Below are 10,163 nucleotides of genomic sequence, written 5' to 3'. Positions count from 1 at the left end.
ATCACCCCCCCTCCCCTTCTTGGAGGATGACTCTCCCTCTTCCTTGCCCTCTAGGCCCTCTTTCCTTACCCTCTTGACTTGTTTACCCTGTCTCAGGATTTATCTGGTTCGTGTAAGGTAGTACCAGCCCTTCCAAAGTCTGGAACTTACTTAAGAGCTAAGTATATTCACACTCTACTTAATTGGCATGTAGACTACACCAACATTCACGAAGGACTCCATCCACTCGTGTCGTGTATGTGGTTCTTGAGTTTTCTAGAACGATCCAGCCTCATTCTCAACCATAGGACATTCTCCCCCAACCATATAAGTCTTTATGACTCATTTTCCTAACCCTCTCTAAGCCTAAATCTCTTATAAACCCAAAACTAGAAAAACATTTTGTTGTTGTGATTTCAAAAAATCACTTAACTTAAAAATAATGTATCTCTTAATTCGTACCTAATTCAAACCTACAAATATAACTTAAAATACCCCTATGTGTCTTTAACCAACCCATAAAAAATTGAATTATATTTTTTCTCGGTTAAAAAGAATTAAATCCGACACTAAAACATGTTCTACCCAAAACCCATTCCAAAAATAGACTTGATTCAAACCTCTGTCCTGACTGTGCCAAATTTTAATTTCAAATCAGACTAACCAAGACTCTCTAATTTTATCTAGACCATATCCAACTTGTTCCTAGCTTAACCTTAATTTTTGTGAATTTTTTAATTTTTATTCTGAGAGAAATTATTTACTCTCTTATGGTCTGTTCGAAATCAAACAAAATCCAGTTCCTAAATAAATACAGATTTTATTTCTATAACCCAGAGTCTCCTAAACCTAAAATTTTAACTCAAACTTTTTTGACGTATCTTAAGTCATTTCTTGGTTTTTCAGCATTTATTGTGTTGTATTTTGAAAAAACTCATTTTTTCTTTAAACCCTGCCCGAACTCTACTCGAATATGTTTAATAACCTTGACCTTTGACTTGACAAAACTTTACCTAAACTCTAAAAAATGAACTTAAGCCCACCAAAAACATCATGATCTAGCTTGCCTTTAAAAAATCTTTGAAAATAGAATTTATGGCACAAAAGGCTCAGATGTCTTGTCCATTCCGTCTATTCTATCGATGAGTTGAGTTGGGTTTCCTGATTCGGCACAATAGCTAGTATCTTCTTGGTTCTTTTGACAAATCAAGATAGATAACGTTATTAAAATAGACAGCAGTTGGCATAACTATGGTGTCAGCATTCAATCTTTGTCAACACCATCTTGTCCCTCTTCTAGGCATTGCAACATGCAATCAATTGGAATTTTCTCTAAGATGAACCCACTAACAAGCTAACAACTACCAATAATTATTCTAATTTTTTATTTGATGAGGTGATTGTTGGGGGCTATTCCAATAGTCACAAAGTTCAAATGCAAAAAGACATGTCTCTTCAGAGATGAAGGGATTTCTCCAAGAAGTGTGTCCTAAACTTGAATTCTTTACATAACTATAAATGCAGTGAAAGGGTATGGTACACATACGAAGCCATACCGGAGTCATACACAGACATTCACAGAAAAGTAACGGTTACAGTTACTGAAAGGCATTCAAACTGTTACAGAGTTGAGAGTGTGAACCTCTTTGGTGATTTCAAGCGTAACAATGACTTCTTCACTCCCGCTGCAATTTTGCATCCGAGCATACAAGTTCTTACATTGGTATTAGAGCAGATTCGATAGATCTCTAACGGTGTCGGAAGCAGCCTGTGCGTACAGATGTGTTAACGTAGGAATCAAATGCTGGTGATGCCAGACCAAAATATCCTTTTTTACGGTAGCGACTCATCACCGAAAAATAACACATAAAAAAATAAAAAAAAAATAAGTGGTCAGTTTTATTTTCTGATTTAGATAAATCGGTGAACCAAGGGTTTCCGATTTGTGTAAACTTGAAAAAAAAAATAGGCAAAAGGGTTCAACCCTCTTCATTTTTTTTGGGTAGAAAAAAAAGAAAAATCACCACCGGTGGTGATAAAAAACTGGTGGTTGCCCGATCGTTTTGACCCTCTCTCTCTCTCGGTGTGCACCAAACCACTCAGTTTTGGTGGTTGCAATGCCGGAAGAAAAAAAAAATTGTGAGAGGAAGAGTGTATGACTCCCTCTTTCCTCTCTCTCTGTTGATCTATCAAGGGAAGGGGCTCGACCCGTCGAAAAATGCCGAAATCAGCCATAGGAGGCGTCGGCTGAGTCGTTGAAATGAAAAAGAAAAGAAAAGAGGCACAGAACCATGCTAGATTCATCGTCGGAGGTGTTGTAGAGGTGTCATTTCCAGGAACAAGGTGGCCAAAATTTTTTCAGCCCTCAAAACCTCGCCGACGGATGCCTCAAAACTTGAGGTCGTGCGGTGACCACCGGTCACCTTGTCTGGTGTGTCATGTTGTCGTTAGACCGGTCGCCAAGTGCCATCGGGTGCGGCGTTCTGTCGCCAGACCGGTCGCCTGGTTTCTGCCTGCAGCGACAGATGAACAAATGAAAAAAAGGAAAAAAGGGAAGAAGAGTTTTTTTTATTTTACCTTGCTTGGGGGTCGACGGATAGGCCGAAGGAGGTGGCCGATCCCTTGCCAGAAAACCTCGTCACTTCAACTGCTGATTTTTCCCTCTCTCAAAAGAACAAAAAGAAAAAAAATGAAAAAGGGAACCCTAATCGGGTTTCCCTTTCATTTTTACGTATAAGCTTTCTTTACATAAAAAATAATAATTCAGTTTGAAACCAAAATTTTCTAAAAATTCTAAAAAAGGCTTTCTGTTAATTCAATTTTTCTGAAAAACAAAAAAACAGTATACCAACTTTTTTGAAATTACAAAAAAGTGGTTACTTTCTTTTCTGTTAAACTTAGAAAAATTCATATACATATATAGCTTGTTAGATAATGATGGAAAGGCTACTAGTCTTTTCTAAAATTATAGAAAGAGTGTTGTATCTTTCTGTCTAACTCATAATTTATTTTTTTTAAATTTTTTATTTTTATTTTTACTTAAAAAGGGCCTATGCTTTTCTAAAAATTATAGAAATGTGGTTTATCTTTTCTGATAAACTAAAAAATTTCAAAAAGTGTTTTGCTTTATTGATTTTTTATAGAACAAGGCCTCTGATCTTTTTTGATATTACAAAAAGAGAGTCAGAATTTTTTATTTAACTCAGAAAGCTGCAGAAACATGTTTTTATGATTTTTGTTTACACATAACCACTTATTTTATTTTATGAAATTGCAGAAAAGTGGTCCTAAGTTTTTAAAAACCACCTATTACTTATTTTTGTTAAATAATGCTTAATATTTAGCAATTTTTGTGAATTTCTTACGTACTTAAAGACCATATTATATGTTAAACTAGTTTATAAGGATCAAAACTAGTTACATTTATAAATATTAGTTGGAATAAGCTTTATTAATTCTAATATTTGTTTATAACTAGGAATATAGCAAATCGAATAGTCATGACTGAGTTGTCCAAAATCAAAAAACTCAATTAGACTGATTTTGGAATACAGAGAAGGAAGATGGAATATCTATTAACACATGAAAAGACTCTATACGCATTGAATAATGTAAAATCTTCACTAACTGACAAATCGAGTGAAGTAGAGAAGAAAGTTTATAATAAGTTTGTCGAAGATGATCAACTTGCTCGAGCAACTCTTATAACATTTATGCAAGATGACCTTATCCAAGTGTTTGAAGACTTTGACACTGCAAACATGATGATGAAAGAAGTCAGAAAGAAGTATGATATTACTTTATAAACTCACATTCAACTTCTTTTAAAGCAATACAACTCATGCAAGATGAAAGAGTCAGACAACGTAGTCGATCATGTGAATCAAATGTTGGTAATGGCTAAGGACTTAGTTATAGCTGAAAATGATATTTGCGAGCGAATGCAAATCTCCACCATACTAAACAACCTTCCTCCAACTTGTAAGATGGTGTCAATTGCCAAGAGATTAATCTAGAAAAGCCTTACTCTAACTGAGTTCCATTTACAATTTGCCCTTGAGCAAGAGCACATGTCAAAAGACAGAAATAGAGAAGTTATGAATACCCAAGATTTTTTCTTGCCAACCTCTCACAAGTTCAAGCCTAAAGGCACATTCTTCAAGAAATTTAAGAGGAATAAATTCAACAAGAAGCGTCCAGTATAAGCTAAAAACTTCAAAACTACAACCTAGGAAGCATATTTTTCTCGTAAGAAAGTTGGGCATTTCAAGAATAATTACCCAAATAGAACCAAGAAAGAGAATCTAGGAAAGCAAGTAAATGAAGAACGAGAAGTAGTATGCATTGTGTCTGAATCATTGATCGCATATAGTGATCTCTCACGATGGTGAATTGATTCAGGGGCGACGTGACATGTGTCTAAGTCAAAGGATATACTTGTGAAGATAAAGGAGTTGAGGCCTAAAGATCATAAGGTGTATATAGAAAATAACACCTATAGTGATGTGGTCGGGATAGGGACCTACATGCTTCACGTAAAAAGGACCAGTCTCTTACTAACAAATATACTTTATGTATCTTCTATGAGAAGAAATCTTTTAGCAGTGAAAGATTTTGCTAAAAATAGTTTCAAAATTCATTTTCGGAGTGACAAGGTCACTATTGGAAAAGATAAAAAAAGTAAAGCTCAAGGGTCGCTATGATGCCGACCATGGTCTCTTCCATCTAAGTTTAACTCCTTCTATAAATAATACAATGAATATTTATGGTTATATTTATTATGCATTTAATGTCGATGCATATTTATGACATTTAAGGTTAAGGCATGTAAATGTCAATAAAATAAAAAGAATAATTCGCATAGGATTATTACTTGCTCTTAAAAATATAGAATTTAAAAAATGTGAACCATGCATATCAGGTAAAATAGTCAGAAAACATTTTCTTAAGGGAAGTAGATCATGTGACTTAATAATTTTAGTACAAATAGATATATGTGAATCCTTAACAGTAGAAACACATGGAAAAAAATCATATTTCATTATACTTATAGATGACTACTCAAGATATGGATACATATACCTAATCTTTAAGAAATCTGAAGCTCTAGAAAAGCTTAAGATATATAAACATGAAGTTAAATTATTAGCAGGAAGAAAATCCAAGTTATTAGATCTGATAGAGGAGGTGAATATAACTCTGATGAGTTTAAGATCTTTTGCAATGATAATAATATAACTCATCATACAATTATGCCTTATACACCGCAACATAATGGTATAGCAGAATGAAGGAATATAACCTTAATAGGCATGATAAGGTCCTTGTTGGCAAATGCAAATCTTCCCAAGAAATTCTATCGAAAAGCAATTTGTACTACCATGTATATCTTAAATAAGGTTCCTTCTAAGGCTGTAGAGCTTGCACCCCATGAATTATGTAGAGCTTACACCCCATGAATTATGGACTGGTAGAAACTCAGACTTGAGTTATTTGCGAAAGTGGGGGTCACCTGCTCATGTTTTGATTCCTAGTAAAATGAGAGACAAGTTATATAGCAAAACTATCATATGCATCTTCATGGGATGCCCAAAAGAATCAAAATGATATCATCTATATAATCGTGAAAAGAGATTTATAGAGAGTAGAGGGGTAGAATTCTTAGAAACTCAAAAAAACAATTTTGATCCTAAAGATAATGATGTATTTCTAGATATCGTAAATGATCCTGAAGTACCAAATCAAAACTTAGAGCATAACGATCCTGGTGTGAATAATAAACAAAAATCGTAATCAGTAATTGAACAGAAAAGAACAAGAACTCCTCCATCTTGTTTGAATGATTATTATATATTCTTGAGTGAAGAATTATATTATTTCATGAATTTCTATGAAACTCTTGACAACTTGAGTTTTGAAGATGTAGTTGCTTCTAATGAGTCTGAACTATGAAAGGAAGCAATGAAAATTGAGTTGAACTCCATAGAAATGAATGGAGTTTGAGAATGAGCCACCTTACCTAGTGAATATAGTACAATTGATAGTAAGTAGGTTCATAAGAAAAAACTCAAGGCAGATGAATCTATTGATAGATTCAAGGCAAAATTAGTAGCAAAAGGCTATTCTCAACGAGAAAGGATTGATTATATAAAAATTTACTCTTATGTAGCCAAACTGACATCCATTTGTATTATTTTGGTATTGATATATTATTTTTATCTTGGCCTATATCAAATGGATGTGAAAATGATTTTCTTAAATGCTGAACTAAATGAAATTATTTTTATGCAGCAACCAGAAGATTTTGATATTGAAGGTCAAGAGGATAAGGTATACAAGTTAAATAAATCCTTGTATGGACTTAAGCAGTCACTAAGGTATTGGTATTTGACTTTTCATAATGCTATAACTAAATTGGGTTATAAGGCAAATAGTCTGGACTACTGTGTATATACCAAGAATAGTGGGAGTAAGTTTACTGTGTTATTCTTCTATGTTGATGATATCCTAATTGCAGAAAATGACATAGATATGATAAATATGACTAAATCATGGTTAAGTTCTCGATTTGAAATAAAGGATATGAGTGAAGCTTTATATATCCTTGAAATTAAGATATAGAAAGATAGAAAATCGATATTGCTATATCTAAGTTGAGAACAATATCTTGACCACATTCTAAAGAAATTTAGAATGGAAAGTACCAAGGCAAATTGTACTTTTATAGTAAAATGCCAAAAAGTAAGTAAGAATAACTGTCCAAAAGATGGACAAGAAAAGTTGAATGTTCTTTATGCTCAGGCAATTGGAAGCTAATGTATTCAATGCTTTGCACTAGACCCGATTTAGGTTTTGTTGTAAGTCTAGTGAGTAGATATCAAAGTAAGCCTGGGCTCTCTCACTAAGAAGTAGTGAAGAGAATTTTTCAATATCTATAAGGAACTAAGAAACTCAAGCTATACTATCAGTCAGATAGTGTAAAGATTGTAGGCTAATGAGATGCTGACTTTGCTGGTGATAGAGATGAAGCAAAGTCCACTTTTGGTTATGTATTTATATTAGGAGGTGAGGCAATTGCATGGTCATGCAAAAGACAAGGGTATGTGACACATCATACCCAGAAAACTGAGTATATTTCTTGTAAGATGGCAGTCACATTTGGTGTGTGGATAAATCATTTCCTAAATAAATTAAAATTTTTACATTCTAAGAGATCCAATTCAACTTTATTGTGACAATAAATCTGCTATAAGACTAATACAAACAGGAGTTGATAACTCTAAAAGCACATTAAAGTTAAGTATCAATATATTCATGATATGCATATGAAAAATGAAATAACAGTGGATTGTATTCTTTCAAGTGACATGGTAGCAGATTCGCTAACCAAGGCAGTCACTGAGGATGTTTTCACTACACATGTGAGTCAGATGAGACTCATATATGTCTAAGTTGTGAGTGAGTAAGATCACTCAGAAAGTGTGTATGCAAGGTTTCGATTGAGAACAAGCATATAAACACATGAAATCTCTTATGGCCAAGTGAGAGATATAAGGTTGTGTGGCCATAAAGTGACTGTTGGGGGCTATTCCAATAGTCACAATGCTCAAATACAAAAAGACGTGTCGTTTTTGGGATGAAGGGATTTCTCCCAAGGGCGTATCTCAAACTTGAACTCTTTGTACAACTATAAATGTTGTGAAAGGGTATAGTACATGGACAAAGTCATACACAGACATTCACAAAAAAGTAACTATTACAATTATGGACCTAATGTGCTCTATCTATAGGATAATCCTAAGATAGAACTGAGTAAGTTTTCTAATGGGTTAATCGAGTTCGTACAAGAAAACAAGTTAGAAGAATGTAAAATGTAGTGCATGAAATGTATATGGATGTGAAGATCGAAAAAAATAATGTATTTCTACGCTTTGATATTCTGGGCCTCGTGCACAAGTATCTCAGAGTTTAGGAGGGTGATATGGTATGACATTATCCTTTTTTGTTTTTTTTTTCCTTTATATATTTTTCTTCCTTACCTTTTCTATCTGGACTTCTTAATGGCAAAACACGAGGCACTTTGTGGCCTCTGCTGCTTTTCTTGGCTAGTTCTATTTATGGGTTGTTGAGTTTATTTCCATCTATCAGGGTTACTTATCAGAATACCACTTGCATCAGGCAGCTCGCTTGTGTGACTTTCATGTGAATGACAAGTTTATTACTGCCCTGGTCGAGAGGTATAACTCTGGTACCAACACCTTTTGGCTTCCCATGGGGGAGTTGATTGTTATATTGGAGGAATGTACATAGATTCTTGGGCTCTATTCTCCTCCATAGTGTAAGTAAGTCAGTTTAGAATCATTTTTTTTCTAAAATCAAAACCTTGCGATGAGCCAATAACTTTGAGGAATCTGACAGACTTTTTCTCAGTGGCCAAGGATAGTAACTCATCATGAGGTTCCCTGCCTAACTCTGAAGGCTTTGTGGGAAGCTTACCAGGAGATCATAAGCAGTCACAATATGTCTGACTAGTGTATGATGTGACTGAAAAGATGTTCTACTGTTTGTGTTATGGCTTTTATTATCCTGAGAGAGACTCATGAAGCTAAGAACTTTCTACATGTGCATCTGTTTCGTCTTGGGAAACACCTGTTTTTAAGCATCTTAGCATGTCTCTACCAGGGCTTGAGCACTTTTGATTACTGGAGGGACAAGTGCTTTTTGGGGAGCAAAGATTATGCTCAAAATCTGGCATTGCGAACATGTCCTGAATAGGCGATTCCCATGAAGCGTATGTGGATACGATAGAGATTCCCATGAAGCGTATGTGGATACGATAGAGAGACTTTGACGAGAATTTGAACTGACAATCCTTAAAGATATACCAGTTATTGCTGGAGAATCTTTACAAGGGCGTCGTCACTTGGGATATCATGTCCATTCACACATATTGGAAGCCAAAATTTACCAAGTCGTATCCTCAAAGGGTGCTCTGGCTAGTTGGTCTTTTCTATAAAAACCAAGCATCTAGACCACATCGGTACAATAAAATTTAAGAAAAAAATAAAAGGACCATGAAAATCTTTTCATACTCTTGTTCACATATTTTTAGTTAATATATTATAATATATATACAGAGGGAAAGAGAGAGGAGGGGCGTAACATCGGACGTTGGTTGGGCGTACCTAGCACACCCATTTATTTTTTTTCATGTTTATGACCTTTAGCGACAGTCACGACCCCTGCTAAAGGTCTTGGTGAAAAAACAACATTTAGCGGCGGTTGTGACAACCACTAAATGTTGTTTTTTACAAAAGAACCGCGCTCTCTTGCTGATCTTGCATGATCAGCGACAAAAAATCATCTGATTTTCATCAGACGCTTTGTTTGTTTTTTATGATACACTCATTTATATATATGAGTTTATGTTTGCTACAAACTTTTGTATGGGAAAACGACCCAGCAAATGGGTCAGAACCCTCTTTTTTTGTTTTTTCTCACATCTAACACTGTAGATGTGATCTACAAGTTTTTGTTTAGTGGGAATTGATTTTGGATTGCCATAAACTGACCTGCATACAAGTTTTTTCAGCTATCCAAAAATCAACGGCTATGAATATATTAATTTTTCTTGGCTCATAAAAAAAAAAATTTTTGTCAAAAAAAACATGATCCAAGAGTTGATTCCTACTAAATCGGGCATGATGAACACATCTATGAGGTTAGAGTGCGTCAAAACAACTCTCATCATGAGATTCAAAAAACTCTCCCCTTCATGATCGCTCCTTCCTCCTTATTCTTTATGTTTTTCATAGTCTTTGCAGAGGATCACGAACATGACTTTGTCTTTCTTCTTTTTCTTTCTTGGATTACAATTTGAGGCCAGTCATCACTGATTGACAAGATTCTTGCTTCTTTCTATTTATCCTTCTTTTGGGAATGAATTTGTGACCCTCTAGGGATTTTTTCCGTGGTTGATTGGGTCAATTGATCTTTCTCTCTCAATGAATTTACGGTTTTGTTTTCAAATTTATCCATGAATCACTTGATAGAGTTTTGATTTTAAGGTTTTGTTTTTTTATTCAATTAACATAATGCATGATGTTTGATTGGGTTTATGCTTTTTATTTTATTTTTTAATAGTGTGAATATTTAATTAAGGTTTAGGTGTTTTTGCCTTTTTG

This window comes from Nuphar pumila, chromosome 10 (genome assembly GCF_984573655.1).
Source record: "Nuphar pumila chromosome 10, dmNupPumi1.hap1.1, whole genome shotgun sequence".
NCBI lineage: Eukaryota > Viridiplantae > Streptophyta > Magnoliopsida > Nymphaeales > Nymphaeaceae > Nuphar > Nuphar pumila.
Note: the sequence above shows the minus strand (reverse complement) of the source record.